General features: G+C 52.5%; 1 protein-coding gene across 1 annotated transcript in view; it reads right to left on the bottom strand.

Annotated features, from left to right (window-relative positions):
• ST8SIA6 (ST8 alpha-N-acetyl-neuraminide alpha-2,8-sialyltransferase 6) overlaps nucleotides 1-13,095 on the bottom strand; it is a 144,263-nt gene that overhangs the window by 88,562 nt on the left and 42,606 nt on the right. The window lies entirely within an intron of this gene.

Genomic DNA, 13,095 nt, shown 5'->3' with positions numbered 1-13,095 from the left:
AAGAAAAAAATCTCACACTATAATGTCAAAAAGAAAAGAACTCCTTTGGAAAATGTTACATTTTCATGTTTTCCTATTTTGAGGTTATTGTGTGCAATGAATGTGTTATTGAAGAGTTTAACCATTGTGTGTGTGAGCAGACTTTATTTTTAAAAGCTGTCGCTGGTAGGAGGCATGCAGACAAAGGAGATCAACAGTTCTCTCCAGAAAGATACAAAGTCAATCTGGCCTTTGATTATTATAGTAGCCATGAAGTAGGGCCTTTTGCAATAGCAACCTCCTGATAGCTATTGCTTTATGAACTTGAAAAACTGGAGCTGGAACAAAACCCAATCGAAAAGTAAGGCCCTGGCCAGTGTTTCTCAGTAGTTAGAGTGTCAGCCACAGCATGGGAGGGTCTCATGTTCGATTCCCAGTCAAGGGCACGTACCTGGGTTGCAGGTTCAATCTGGCCCCAGTCAGGCACGTGTGGGAGGCAGTCAATCAATCAATCAGTGTATCTCTCTCACATCGATGTTTCTCTCCTTCCCTCCCTCCCTTCCACTCTATCTAAAATCAATGGAAAAATCCTATATAATAAAAGGCTAATATGCAAATTGACCAGACAGTGGAACAACAGGTCTCTATGATGCACACTGACCACCAGGGAGCAGACGCTCAGCTCAGGAGCTGCCCCCTGGTGGTCAGTGCACTCCCACGGGGGAGGCGGGGAGTGCTGCTCAGCCAGAGCCCTGAGCTGGACTCACAGCTGGCAAGCGCAGCAGTGGTGGCGGAAGCCTCTCCCACCTCCGCAGCAGTGCTAAGTCGGACATTCCCCAAGGGCTCCTGGACTGTGAGAGGGCGCAGGCCTGGCTGAGGGACCGCCCCCTCCAAGTGCACGAATTTCATGCACTGGGCCTCTAGTATCCTCCAATAAGGACTAACTACAGTAAAAAAGCAAGGGGTTATGGAGTCAGGCTACCTATGAGACTCGTGGACATGTGCGTGCTACTGAACCACTCCAGGCATCATCAGTTTCCACATCTCTAGTCCTTCCCTCGTAGTGTTATTGTCATGACATGTACAATGACATAGAAGTGGATGTGAAGCACTTGACACCATGCCTGATATAGTAAATGCTCAAAAACGTGTAACAGGTCATTTTCCTTAGCCTTCAAGTTGTTCATACAACTCCGACTACTGTTAATCCATTTATTTGACCATCCTCAAGGTATTTGCCAAAGACAACTTAATATGGGGAGGGGGCCAGGCACAGGAGGCTTAGGATGTGGTGGTGGATAAAGCAATCATGGTCCCTTTCCCTAGTGGAGCTAGTAGTCTGGTTAGGGAGAAAGATACATCAAACAAAACAAAACAAAAACCCACACAAATGAATATAGTATAGAATTATGAGCTGTGATTAGGATCATTAAAACAGAAGTGGGTGCCTTGGAGGAGAGTAATGGGGAGACCCCTGCATACTGAGGGGCCCCTAAGATGGTATCCTTTAGGTGATGATTTCAAGGATAATGCAAATGAACTAGATGAACTTTGGGAAGCGTGTGTTTGGGGGACGGGGAGGGGGACATTCAGGCCGAGGGAAAAGCATGTGCAAAGGCCCCAGAATGGGGAGTAACCCAGAATGTTTGAGGAATTGGAAGAAGGCAGGTGGGTCTCACAGCTAAAGGCTAACGGGTGTTAGGAGTAAGTAGGGGCCGGAGCACACAGGCCTGGTGAACCATGTTGTGCATTTATCTGCATAAGGAGCAAGGTTTGGGGCAGGAGAGTGATGTGACCCAACATATGTTTTAAGAGGTTCACTACAGAGAAGAATGAAATGAGAGGAAGTAGGATACAGAAAATGTGATAAAGCTAGGAGGGTTCTAGGAGAGAGATGATGGCCACTGAGACTATGATGTCATAAAAAAATACCCAACTCATTGTTGTTTTACATGACAAAGCTCTGTTACTTGCTCATGAAATGCCCACTGCATGACTGGGCGGCTTCCCAGGGCAGCTGTGCACCTTCATTTCGGCAGCCTGCTCCCATCCCTGCTGCAGCGGAAGACGCCGGATGCAGCCGTGCCCTGGGTCTGAATGCTCCAGCCCAGCCAGAACTAGTCACATGCCCGGCCTGACCACAAGGTGGGAGTCAGAAAAGAGCGCCCGTCCTGAGTGCCCAGAAAGAGAGGATACAGACGTGGCCCTGGGCACCACACCGCCCAGCAGCCTGAGAGCAGCTACCAGATGTAAGATCCATTCTGGAGATAAGACTGACAGGACTTCAAAATAAATTGGATATGGGAGGTGAGGGAGCAGGAGGTGTACAGGCAGAGATATAAACAAGAAAGTTCCACAATTAATTCTCCAATATTTCTCAGAAATGCCTTCCCAAAACACTGTGCAAAGAGTACATATGGGCTCATAAAATCCCTCTTTATCCTGATATGATTTTTCTCCCCTCCCCCACTGCCTTCCTTCATCTCCCTCATTCTGTCTACATGCCTCACCTTCTGTGCTTCCTGAATGTGTAATCATACTTTCCAAGGATTTGTTTATTTCTAATTGGCTGTGTATTTTATTCGGGCAGCACCGTTAATGAAGTGAATTACCAAGCCAGCAGTGCTTTGAATTATGATGGCTTTGCAATATTGAATTGTAAAACTGTAACAAGCAAGCACCCATAGGATTTAATGTCATATAACTTTCCTTAAATTGGAGAGTATCTTTGATAATAAAAAGTCAAAACAGTTTTGCCCAACTAAATCATAGACGACGCATGGAAGGCAGGGGTAAAGTGGCAATCCTATACAATAATCCTATATAATAAATAGGTAATATGCAAATTGACCATCACTCCAACACACAAGATGGCCACCCCCATGTGGACATAATATGGCCACCACAAGATGGTTAGCAGGGAAGGGCAGTTGCGAGGGACCAGGCCTGCAAGGGAAGGGCAGTTGGAGGTGATCAGGCCAGCAGGGGAGGGCAGTTGGGGGGGACCAGGCCTGCAGGAGAGGGCAGTTGGGGGTGATCTGGCCTGCAGGGGAGGGCAGTTAGGGGCAATCAGGCCGGCAGGGGAGCAGTTAGGAGTCAATCAGACTGTCAGGGGAGTGGTTAGGGGGTGATCAGGCTGGCAGGCAGAAGCGGTTAGGGGCAATCAGGAAGGCGAGCGGTTGGAAGCCAGCAGTCCTGGATTGTGAGAGAGATCCCAGATTGGAGAGGGCGCAGGTTGGGCTGAGGGACACACACTCACCCCCCCCACACACACACACCCCATGCACGAATTTTGTGCACCAGGCCTCTAGTGAGAGAATGAAATCAGAGGAAAAAGAAACAGCATCTTAAGGGTCACTAGGACCAGCCTTTGAACCTGGGCTCCCCTTGCTGACTGTGGTCTTTGAACCTAAAGGTTTCCTTTTTAAAATCTTTACTCCACAAATTAGTTATAAGGGTGCTATAGATGGAATGTTTGTCTCCCTAAATTCCCTTGTTGAAATTCCCCAAGATGATGGTATTCAGAGGTGGAGCTCTGGGAGGTGATAACACTCATGAAGGGGGAACCATCGCGAATGGGATTAGTGCCCTTAGAAAATCGGCCTGAGAGAGTCCTTGGCCCCTTCTGCCTGTGAGGTGACAGTGAAAAGATGGCCACATATGAGTAATTAGAACCTCACCAGACCCCAGATCTGCAGGTGTCAGGATCTTGAATTTCTCAGACTTCAGAAGTGTGAGAAATAAGTGTCTGCTCTTTATAAACAACCCTTTCTATAGTATTCTGTTATAGCGACCCAAATGGACTGAGACTAGGGTTTATACAGGATGTGTTTAAAAACACCTGGCATACAGAAGTCACTAAATAAATGCTGTGTTCTTATTCTCCTAAACACATCATTGTATTATTTCCTCAAACCACATGGGTCGTTATTCCCACAGGGCTCAGCAACTGCTCCCACCCATGGAAAGTCACTTCCCAGTGAAAGGAACAGAAAAGGAAGCCCACTGAGTTCCTCCCTCCTTTCTCTTTCTCTTCTGTCCCCTTTTCATTCAAAGAGTCTTCACAGTTTTCTTCCTTCTCATCTATTGTCATTAAAACCTTCCTAGGATCCTATGGTAGCTCTATTGTTAATGCTTTGAGGCATTGCCAGACTGCTTTCCATAGTGGTTGTACCAGTCTACATTCCTACCAGCAGTGAATGAGGGCTCCCTTTTTTCCACAACCTCTCCAACACTTGTTGTTGCTTGTCTTGTTGAAAATGGCCACTCTAACAGGTGTGAGGTGGCATCCCATTGTAGTTTTAATTTGCATTTCCCTGATTGCCAGTGAGGTTGAACATCTTTTCATGTATCTATTGGCTGTTTGTATGTCTTTTTGGGAGAGGTGTATTTTCAGGTCCTCTGCCCACATTTTGATTGGGTTGCTTATTTGTTTGGTGTTGAGTTTTACAAGTTCTTTATATATTTTGGAAATTAAACCTTTGTCAGAGCTACTGTTTGCAAAGATCATCTCCCATCTGGTTGGCTGCCTGGTTGTTTTAGTGAAATAAGTCAAACAGAGAAAGCTAAGAACTATATGATTTCACTCATATGTGGAATGTAAAACTGAAACTTATGAACACAAACAGCAGTGTGGTGGTTGTCAGAAGGAGGGGGCGGGGAAAGAAAGGGGTCCTAATATGAGGTGACAGGAGAAGATTTGACTTTGGGTGCTGGGCACATGGTCCTATGTACAGATTTTGTAAATTAATAATCCACACATGTAACCTGTATGTTCATGTTGACTAATGTCACCCTGATAAATTTTTTTAAAAATTAAAAAAAAAAAAAAAAAAGAACCAAGATGGCGCCATAGGTTAAACACCTAACCTGCAGCCGGGCACAACAATTTCAAAAATACAACTAGAGGTCAGAACGGACATCGTCCAGAATCACAGGAAAGTTGGTGGACTGAAATGCCCACAGCTGGGGGGAAGGAGAAGGCCACGGGGACAGTCGGGGAAGCCATAAAAGCCTGAGGTATGGAGAAACGGGCGGAGACACGAGCACACGCGCCTGCAGGGAGGATGGAACCGGAGAGGAAGGGGCGGCTGAGGACCTGGCCGGCGTTCACTGGCAGGAAGGAGATAAAGGCTCCGGAGTGCGCTGAGCGTCGGCTCCGATTGCACTGAACCCCATTCCGGGCGAAACTCTGGGAAACTCACTCACTTTCGCAACTCCGCCGCCCCCGCAGGCCGCCCGGCCCGGGACGCTGGGGACGCCGCCGCAGCGGCGGCGCCCAGAGCCCGGCGGCCTCCCAGCACCCGTCCCCGCCGCGCAGCCCCCGCGCGCCTGGCGCCGCGGGCCGCGCGCCCCGCACACCGGACGGAGGCCCGGGAGCCCTCTCCGTGCACCTCCCGGCGGCGCTAGACTTCAGTAGAGTTGACTGAATTCACGGGATTAAGAAGTACAATTTGGGGGGACGCCGTGGCGGCGACGCCCGGAACGCGGCGATGGCGGTGCCTGGAACTCGGTGGCTGCCCAGCGCCCAACCCCGCTGCGCAGCCCTCGCGCACCTGGTTCCGCGGGACGCGCACACCGCGCACCGGACGGAGGCCCGGGCGCCCTCTCCGTGCACCTCCCGGCGGCGCTAGACTTCAGTAGAGTTGACTGAATTCAAGGGATTAAGAAGTACAATTTGGGGGGACGCCGCGGCGGCGACGCCCGGAACGCGGCTATGGCGGTGCCTGGAGCTCGGCGGCCGCCCAGCGCCTGTCCCCGCCACGCAGCCCTCGCGCGCCTGGTTCCGCGGGACGCACGCACCGCGCACCGGACGGAGGCCTGGGCGCCCTTTCCGTGCACCTCCCGGCGGCGCTAGACTTCAGTAGAGTTGACTGAAATGAAGGGATTAAGAAGTACAAATTGGGAAGTTTGAAAAAGATGGCGGCGGAGGTTAAAGGCTGTTCTGTTGCCTCGCACCCAGCGAAATCGGAGGGGATGAGGTGTGGAGGCGCGTGGATCTGGCTGGTGGCGGGGGAAAGGGGCTTTTGTTCCAAACCTAGGGGAGATTAGCTCTCCATCACCCTGAAATCCATCTTCTGGCGAACCGCGGGAGACCCAGATGCCTGCGGGGAGAGGCGGGACTCTTGCGAAGGTGCGCCCAGCAATCAGTGTTTGCTGCGCTGGAGTGCGGAACGAGGGGACTTAGATACGTGGAAGGCAGAAGGACCTGACTCACAGCCATCGCGGCTCGCCGCACCATGGCCTGTTGGCGCCCTGAGACCCCGCTCCGCCCTGGGACCCGCCCCGCACGTTTTGAAGACCTGCCCCGCAAGTCTTGCAGGCACACCTGCGCCCCAAGCAACGGCTTATGCATGTGGGTGGCCTGCTCTCTGGCAGCGGATCAGATGAACTGCTGTTCTAGTCGGACTGCTCCAGGGCCACTCAGACAGGAGGAAGAAACTACAGTTTTTGCTGTAATCCTTGCTGAGTGCCTAAGGCAGTAGCTGATCTACACCCCATTGGAGACCCAGAAACGAGGGCATCTAGTGGTCTATGGGAGATGACACCAGATTTCAACCACGTGCATAAGGGACACATTCAACAGGAATATTCAGTGAGCGCCAAAGCTTTGCTGCACCAAGACCCGGCCCATAAACGAATCTCCTGCACAGCAACTCTTCCTTTATAGACAAAGAGAGCCCCCCCAGTGACACCAACAACAATCAAGACTTAACTATACAAAGGAGGACCAAGATGGAGGCATAGGGCGGAAGCCTGATTGTTGCCTACCACAACAACTTTGAGACTACGACAAGAGAGCAGAGCAGACACCATCCAAGACCACCATAGGGCTGGCTGAGTAGATGCTCTACAACTAGAATAAAAGAGGGGTATGTGGGATGATGCTGATGCCGGTGACCCAAAGACCACACTTTAAGAACTACGGCTCAGGCGACACAAAAGAACTATGGCTCAGGCGATACAACAGCGGCCTGGAACGTGCTCGGCGCAGTTCCCCCGGCGGTCTCCGGCTGAGGGGACGGCTCCACTGGCAGCCAAGCACGGACAGACGAGCCCCTATGAGACATGGGGTGGGAGACTCCGCGCTTGCTGAACTCCGAGTCCGTCAAGAATCTCAACGCCCCGGAAGCGGCCAGGTGCGCATGCTCGGCGAACGGCCACCGATGCAGACCCAAGGGCCGACGCAGCGACGCCAGACTGGCCCACCGCCATGCACCAGGCGCACCGGAGCTTCGCCGAGCCGCCGCAAGACGAGTTCTGCAGCAGCCATACTGGAGCTCTGGAAGGATGGCCAGGGGAATTGCTGAGGGGGGATTGACCGGCAGGAATTGGGATCGGGAAGACGGGGCCCCGCTGAGGCCCGGGTGCGGGCGGGGTTGCACGCCTCTGGGCTAGGGTGTGGTCACACGCCTCTGGGTATAAGTGAGGCCTCACGTCCCTGGGTCTAGGTGAGGCCACATGTCCCTGGGTCCAGGTGAGGCCGGACTCCGGGTCCGGGTGAGGCCATGTGCCCCTGGACCCGGATGACGCTGGATCCCGTGCCCGGGCGAGGCCAAGCGCCCCTGGGTCTGGGAGAGCCCACACACCCCTGGGTCCAGGCGAGACCATGTGTCCCTGGATCCGGGTGAGGCCTCGTGCACCTAGGCCCGGGTGAGGCCACGTGCCCCTGGGTCTGGGAGAGGCCAAGCGTCCCTGGGTCCGGGTGAGACCATGTGTCCCTGGATCCGGGTGAGGCCTCGTGCACCTAGGCCCGGGTGAGCCCAAGTGGCCCTGGGTCTGGGAGAGGCCAAGCGTCCCTGGGTCCGGGTGAGACCATGTGTCCCTGGATCCGGGTGAGGCCTTGTGCACCTAGGCCCGGGTGAGGCCACGTGCCCCTGGGTCTGGGAGAGGCCAAGCGTCCCTGGGTCCGGGTGAGACCATGTGTCCCTGGATCCGGGTGAGGCCTCGTGCACCTAGGCCCGGGTGAGCCCAAGAGGCCCTGGGTCTGGGAGAGGCCAAGCGTCCCTGGGTCCGGGTGAGACCATATGTCCCTGGATCCGGGTGAGGCCTCGTGCACCTAGGCCCGGGTGAGCCCAAGTGGCCCTGGGTCTGGAAGAGGCCAAGCGTCCCTGGGTCCGGGTGAGACCATGTGTCCCTGGATCCGGGTGAGGCCTCGTGCACCTAGGCCCGGGTGAGGCCACGTGCCCCTGGGTCTGGGAGAGGCCAAGCGTCCCTGGGTCCGGGTGAGACCATGCGTCCCTGGATCCGGATGAGGCCTCGTGCACCTAGGCCCGGGTGAGCCCAAGTGGCCCTGGGTCTGGGAGAGGCCAAGCGTCCCTGGGTCCGGGTGAGACCATGTGTCCCAGGATCCGGGTGAGGCCTCGTGCACCTAGGCCCGGGTGAGCCCAAGTGGCCCTGGGTCTGGGAGAGGCCAAGCGTCCCTGGGTCCGGGTGAGACCATGTGTCCCTGGATCCGGGTGAGGCCTTGTGCACCTAGGCCCGGGTGAGCCCAAGTGGCCCTGGGTCTGGGAGAGGCCAAGCGTCCCTGGGTCCGGGTGAGACCATGTGTCCCTGGATCCTCGTGAGGCCTCGTGCACCTAGGCCCGGGTGAGGCCACGTGCCCCTGGGTCTGGGAGAGGCCAAGCGTCCCTGGGTCCGGGTGAGACCATGCGTCCCTGGATCCGGATGAGGCCTCGTGCACCTAGGCCCGGGTGAGCCCAAGTGGCCCTGGGTCTGGGAGAGGCCAAGCGTCCCTGGGTCCGGGTGAGACCATGTGTCCCTGGATCCGGGTGAGGCCTCGTGCACCTAGGCCCGGGTGAGCCCAAGTGGCCCTGGGTCTGGGAGAGGCCAAACGTCCCTGGGTCCGGGTGCGACCATGTGTCCCTGGATCCGGATGAGGCCTCGTGCACCTAGGCCCGGGTGAGGCCACGTGACCCTGGGTCTGGGAGAGGCCAAGCGTCCCTGGGTCCGGGTGAGACCATGCGTCCCTGGATCCGGATGAGGCCTCGTGCACCTAGGCCCGGGTGAGCCCAAGTGGCCCTGGGTCTGGGAGAGGCCAAGCGTCCCTGGGTCCGGGTGAGACCATGTGTCCCTGGATCCGGGTGAGGCCTCGTGCACCTAGGCCCGGGTGAGCCCAAGTGGCCCTGGGTCTGGGAGAGGCCAAGCATCCCTGGGTCTGGGTGAGACCATGTGTCCCTGGATCCGGGTGAGGCCTCGTGCACCTAGGCCCGGGTGAGCCCAAGTGGCCCTGGGTCTGGGAGAGGCCAAGCGTCCCTGGGTCCGGGAGAGACCATGGGTCCCTGGATCCAGGTGAGGCCTTGTGCAACTAAGCCCGGGTGAGGCCACGTGCCCCTGGGTCTGGGAGAGGCCAAGCGTCCCTGGGTACGGGTGAAGCCAGATCCTTGGTCCGGGTGAGGCCATGCCCCCCTGGATCCATCCGGGTGAGGCTGGTTCCCAGGCCCGGGTGAGACCACGCGCCCCTTGGGTATGGGTGAGGCCACGTGCCCCTTAATCCGGGTGACGCCGTGCCCCTGGGTTCGGCCGAGACCAAGCCAGAGGGAGTCGGACCTCCATTACCACCATTTGTCCACCATCCAGAGCTGAGGGGTCAGGGCTGACATGTACACATAAGGAACTACTGGACATTGAAATTGGGTCTCAAAAGAACTGTTGGTCCAGGGGGAAGCTCGCTACAGATTGATTCATTTGCCTGTCAGCATAACTATTATTGCTCGTCTCACATTTATTTCTTGTTAGTATATATCTAGTGACATATGATCTCGCTCATCTAGGGGAAATGATGAACAACATAGACTGAGGAACAAGAACAGAACCAGAAGCAAGGAGGCATCGATCGGACTATCGGGCCTCAGAGGGAGGATAGGGGAGGGTAGGGGGAGGGTAGGGGGAGGGGGAGAGTTCAACCAAGGGACCTGTGTGCATGCATATGAGCCTATCCAACGGTTGAGTTCAACAGGGGATTGGGGCATGCATGGGGAGAGGGGTGGGATGGGAATGGGGGGATGAGGACAAATATGTGACACCTTAACCAATAAAGAAATATAAAGTAAAAAAAAAAATAAAATAAAATAAAATAAAATAAAATAAAATAAAATACAGACAGTCCTCGGGTTATGTCAAAAAAAAAAAAAAAATTAAAAAAAAAACCTTTCTAGGAAATGTCCAAGTATTCACACACTAATCCATAAACTTCAAACGTTTGTCTGCGTTAGGCACCTGACCAATATAGCCCCTCTCACTGCCCTTAGGTAGATCCCCCAGTTCATGTTGTTTTCAACAGTGTTTGAAACACAAATCAATAGTATAACTGCCATGTTTTAAAATGCCCGAGGACCTGACACTGCAGAGATGTCAGGAATCCCTGGAGAAGGGGGAGGCGTGAGGTCTTCCAGGGAGAGGGCTAGGTCACCCAATTAGCCTAGAGAGTCACTCCTCTCTGTTGTGTGGATAAGTGAGAAGCCAGATGTTTCTCGAATCTGAGTTCATGAGGAGAACCACTAGGGAGTTACTTGCTCTTGGAAAAGGAAAAGAAGAAATCTCCTCCGTTCTGAGTTAAGAGAGGACAGGGCCTGTGCAGTTGGCACCCACTGCGGATGAAGACAATAGACTGAATCCTCCTTCACTTCTAATTTGGGAACATCTCTCAGGTAAGTCAAAGAGGACAGAGAGAACTTGATTGAGATGAAAGTAGGAATGCCCAATACCTGGAGTCAGAGGCGACCTGGTGGAAGAGGAGACTGTACAAAACGAGTGTGGGCTGACTTATGACCCCAGGAGGGCTTACTGAGCGTCCGGCTGGAAAGTGATGAAAATGTGCCCGAAGGCTTGGTTGCCTAAACAAATAAATTCTATAATTAAATAATGAAAGCAGTCAGAATCCATAACATGGGCGTCACAAGAATCCACAAGGACTGGGCGTCAGGAAGAACGTGCAATGGCACAGGACGCTACAGATGTGGAGCACACCCCAGCCTGTGCCAGGAACTCACATTCAGGTAGAAGAAGTCCAGGCTATAAACTGGACCCCTAAAACTAACTGAAGTTGGCAGTCTGAGCACTTGGGTCTGGGGAGAGAAAACACATAGGAGTCGGGAGGGCTGCCAGACAAGCTGTGAGAACCAAAATCCCTGGGGCCAGACTTCTGTGGGTTCAAAATGACAATTACGTTTCTGTCAGCTCTGTTACTTTTTAAATTTCCATTTTCTGATGAGAACCCCTTGTAACAACATCTTACCAGAATTAGCTAGCGAAGGGAGAAAGAATCAGTCCGCATGTGATCTGCCAAACTAGACAGTGGACAGTGATCCCAACACAAGTCACGGAAGGAACAGTGGCCACCCTCCTGGCGCTCCCCTAGACCTCGGTGGACCAAGGTAGCACTTGAAGTCTCCCAGACCAGATGCTGAGAAGGCTCCCACTGCCCCACCGATGCCTATCCAATCGATCCATTGAAAGACCACAATCTCTGCCCATTTGTCACTATGTAAGATTGCTTGTCTGCTCATGTGTAGCATTTGTAGCATCTTGCCAGCACTCAGTTCCCAGTTCCCTTGATATTTTATCACACTTGCCTGGCAAATCTGTGATAAGAGAGTAGTAGAACTCCTGGAATAATACATTCCTGTAGTTAAGCCCTCAGGACTGCTGGGGAGAGAAATCACACAGTAGGTGGGTTGGGGCTTTGATAAACCCATGGTGTCAATTTTGCTTGGCCTTTTGTTCACCTTAACAATTCTATTACATATTGCCAGCCACCTCCTCCCTCCACTTCCTTCAATAGCTCCTTTCCACATTCACTGTTCTGCTGTCTTCACCATTCTGTGTCTTCCTAACTTATTTAATCCTAGTTCAGAAAAAAATGACGCTGCCTGGTATGAATTGATGTTTAGCCATAAGCCATCCTCATCTTCTATCTCAGAGAAAATAGTGTCTCTCCTCTTACAGAGGGACAAGCCACCTGCCATCATATCCCTCCCTGTCTCCTCTAAGATCCAGTGAGGTGGTCTTTGAACCTAAAGGTTTCCTTTTTAAAATCTTTACTCCCCCCTAAAGTAGTTATAGGGGTGCTATAGATGGAATGTTTGTTATGGCCCATCCTTTCATTTTTCTCTTTACTGGATCTTTAGCTCTTCCCGTCCACTGTCTCCTCCTTCTCACGCTCATTCTCTACCATCTCAAAGTAAAAAACAAGCCAAACAACTCATTCTGCTATTCTCTCCTACCTAACACCTTGCTCCTCCTTCAAACTGCAACCCACTTCTGACCCTTTCCTTTACCTACAAATCCACTAAACCATTCTGGGAAAGCATCTCCAAATTCAAGGCACATTGCAGTCCTCTTCCTTCACCCCCCAGAAGAACTGGAACCACTGACCGCTCACTCTGCACCTGTTCCCATCACAGCCCTTTCTCTGTTTTTTCTACCTCTGACTGCTGATCAGGGTCCTTTTGTAGGTTCTTTCTCGGGTCAATCTATAAGTGTTGGTGTCTCCATGGTTCTCCCTTTTCTGTCTGTTACTTTAAAGCAAATGGTTGGTATTCAGTTACAGTATTTCCCAGGACTCTCTCCAGGCCTCTTGTCTTCGCAACCTGCTTGTTTCTCTAAACATCTCAACCACCCTCTTTTCCCTTCTGCTCCATCCTCACTGTCCCTGAGATGAGTGGCCTCATGTGCATTTGATCATGTCGTGTCCCTGCTCCAAGACCTTCCATGACCCCCATCCGCTTCAGGACATGCTCCACACTCCTTCGTTTGACATACAGAGCCCCTGACCATGACTCATCTTTTATTGACCGTTTGCTAAACATTAAATGATACAAATTTCTCTTTCTCCATTCCTTGCAAGTCATGTTATGGATTCTGACTGCTTTCATTATTTAATTATAGAATTTATTTGTTTAGGCAACCAAGCCTTCAGGCACATTTTAATCACTTCTAAAAATCTTTAATGCGATTGGGGGGGAAATATACACAAAAACAAGCATTTCTTCTATCATCATCTGTGTGGTTGATCTGCTTTTTAGCAATTCTCTCTTTATAGGTCAGTTCTGAGTTGAAAGTGATCAGTTTACAAAGCCACCTGGCAAGATTTCACAGAATAGCAAGAATCTAAGA

This window comes from Eptesicus fuscus, chromosome 2 (assembly GCF_027574615.1).
Source record: "Eptesicus fuscus isolate TK198812 chromosome 2, DD_ASM_mEF_20220401, whole genome shotgun sequence".
NCBI lineage: Eukaryota > Metazoa > Chordata > Mammalia > Chiroptera > Vespertilionidae > Eptesicus > Eptesicus fuscus.
The sequence above is the reverse complement of the archived record's forward strand: the minus strand, read 5'-3'. Positions and strand labels throughout refer to the sequence as shown.